The following is a 3,111-nucleotide window of genomic DNA, read 5'->3' on the forward strand; positions in this document are numbered from 1 at the left end:
CTTTACTAAAAGTCGATTTATATCAATTTAAAACCAATCTTAATCAATTAACATTGACATGCTTACCAACTGCAAAATCCCCATAATTATTATCCATAGGGTTTCAACTTCAGTTGAAGTTGAAATCCTACGGATGATAAATATGTGGATTTTGATGATGGAAAGCACGTTGATGTTATTTGATTAAGATTGATTGACACATTTAGACTCAGAGTGAGAAAGTGCTACATATGAGGTTACAGAAGATAGTTAAATGAAAGGCTTATATTTACCATGCAGTTTTATTAAAAGACATGAGAATTATTTTTAAAATAAAAATATTTTCGGTGTCGCTGACATGGCCTCAATACCCAGCAAGTACATTAGAATATGATGCTGCTAAAAAATACACAGTCTTCCCTTTAAATACACTATCTAAATTGAATTTAAACACTTGAGAATTTTTTTAAACAACATTTTTTCCCTACTTTTACTTTGGGTTGCAGTTGAAATGGTCACAAATCACAATAAGCACAGTAATATACCTCTCGAAAGTGCAGTCTTGCCTATAAATGTCTAAATGAATTAAAACACTTGAGAATTTTTTTCAAACCGCAAGAAGAAAAACGTTTTTTTTTTTGCTTTTCATCTTTTTGGACTGCAGCTCACAGGTTTGCAACATCCAGTAAGTACAGTAATATATGTTGCCTCTTAAAAATTCACATTCTTGCCTTTAAATGTCTACATTTATTTAAAACAATTGAGATTTTTTTCAAACTACCAAAAAAAAATTTTTTTTTGGACTGCAGTTGACGGGGTTGCAACACCCAGCAAGTACAGCAATATATGTTTCCTCTCATAAACTCAGATCTGACTTTTCCAGGAAAAGTACTGTATGTTTTGCCTCATTTTGAGAACAAAAGTTGGCAGGAGGACCCAATCTGGGACTTGGATCTACAGGGAAACCCAAAATTTGGTTTTGTCTGATTCTCTAGAAACCTAAATGCTAATGTGTAATTCAGAGCTGGGATCAGTGCTGCAACTTTGGTCAGTGCTGCAGCAGATCTGAGTAGTTATGTTAATGCTGCAGGTGCCATCTCCTGCAAAGAGATGCCCACCATCAGATACTCAGATCTGCTACTTGTCTGAAGATGCAGCATTGGGAAAACATTGTGACCATCAGGACAACCATTGGACATCTGAGTAACCCTAAGGTTACTCATAATGTCCACCACAACTAACATGCCGAGGCCATTGAGTCTGCATCCGAGGGCAATTTCAATACTGAATAAATGTCCGGAGCTTATACAGTATTTATTTATTTATTTTATCTTTTTCTACAGCTTATGCTGTGAGTAAGAAAAATGCCTGACAGTAAACAATGAATTCATCGGCTTCCTACTTTAATTTGACCGAACACTTCATTTTCAGTACTAGAACAGATGGGATCATGAGAATAATCTTTGAAGTCTTGATCATAATTTGCTTCTGCGGCTTCCTCTACTTCATCTCGCTAATACTACATGCTTTCTTCACCAGCCCTCATGTCCGGGACAAAGCCCGATACGTCCTCTTTGCTCACATGTTGATTAATGACACAATATATATTACTGCAGGACTTATTCTAGTAATATTTTTATTTTTTTTGGTCTACCTCCCTGTGCCCATTTGTTATGCATTAATCACTCTGGTGACAGCTACATTTATGACTACACCCTACAATTTGGCGGCCATGGCCCTGGAACGCTATGCAGCCGTTTGTTTCCCACTGAGACATGCAACGCTTTGTACGTCGCAGAGTACTACGTACGCCATTGCCATCATATGGATAATTAGTCTGTTACCTAACATAGTCGATTTCATCATCCTGATCACTTTGGCTGAGAAGACATTTTTTTCTCGTTATGTGAAATGTAACCAGGACTCCTTAACAGTGACACCCGGGCAAACTGCCATAACATCCATCACCCTCATCAGTAGCCTAATTCTGGTGGGACTCATAATTGTGTTCACTTATGTCAGAGTGATGTATGTTGCCAAGTCCTTGAGCTCATCCAGCAATTCTGCCTCCAAAGCTGTTAAAACTGTTATGCTCCATGCATTTCAGTTCCTGTTGTGTATTATGTCTTTAACTAGCCCATTTGTGGAGACACACTTCAGCGCATATATCAGCTTCTTACCCATAGTCAACTTTTTTTTCCTTACATGTCTGCCCCGGTGCCTTTAATTTATGGAATAAGAGACAGCGTAGTTAGCAAATATATTAAACAGTTGTACTCAGCCAAACCTTGTGGAGTCAATGTTGAATAGCATGCTGTTGATGTCTACACAATTTGTTTCTTTTTAAAGTTAATAAAAATTACACAAAAAGCAATGTACAAAGCATTCATCAATAGTACATATTTATCTGTAATTGTCTGAAAGTGTCCCTGAAAATTCTATAATGAGAGATAATTGCAACAGTTTAAAGTAGAAGAGAAACCAATTTTGGTTTCAAAAGAGACAAAACCATGGTTACTCATAGAAGATGCAGCAGGAGAACAATATTGTGAGCCAGGGATGGATTAAGGTTTGTGGGGGTCCCGGGGCAACTAAGTTGTGGGGGACCCATTAATAAAATTGCCACAGCCTTACGCAGTGACTAGAGAGGTAGGAAGGGACTGAGAGATCATACACACAACTACCTGTCGCAGCTGCATCAGTTTTCTGATGGGGTCAACCACTTCACGGCATTAGACCCCCCCTTACCCATGCACCGGTGAATCACAGCATTATATAAGCAAGGAGACAGGGCTTCCATAGTCAGCAATTGTCATGTCCTTCGGTGTCAGTGTATTGTGTTATGCTGCTAGGAGCCGGCCAGGGAGAGTCTAGAGTGGCCAGGTTCTGGTCAACATTTGTTGCAGTGTGGGGTCCCCTGGGATACATACCTATCTGCCCCTCTTATAAACAAGCCCTGTCACAAGCTCGAAGAGTCAGACTTGCACAAGTTTTTTTGTTTACCTGTGCTGGCCTGGCTACAGCAACTGCAGGAGTCTTCAAAAGTGTAGGCCAATCATTCTAATAAAAGTGACAAATTAGCTTTTTAAAGCCAGGCCCCTTCCAGTGAATTTCTTCTGCTCCAAATGAGTG

General features: G+C 39.0%; 1 pseudogene; it reads left to right on the forward strand.

Moving 5' to 3' along the window:
- Nucleotides 1-1,360: 1,360 nt before the first annotated feature.
- LOC148507619 (odorant receptor 131-2-like) lies at nucleotides 1,361-2,289 on the forward strand (annotated as a pseudogene).
- The last annotated feature ends 822 nt before the right edge of the window (nucleotides 2,290-3,111 follow it).

The sequence above is a fragment of the Taudactylus pleione genome, unplaced genomic scaffold (genome assembly GCF_031769625.1).
Source record: "Taudactylus pleione unplaced genomic scaffold, aTauple2 ptg000390l, whole genome shotgun sequence".
In the NCBI taxonomy this organism is placed as follows: Eukaryota; Metazoa; Chordata; class Amphibia; order Anura; family Myobatrachidae; genus Taudactylus; species Taudactylus pleione.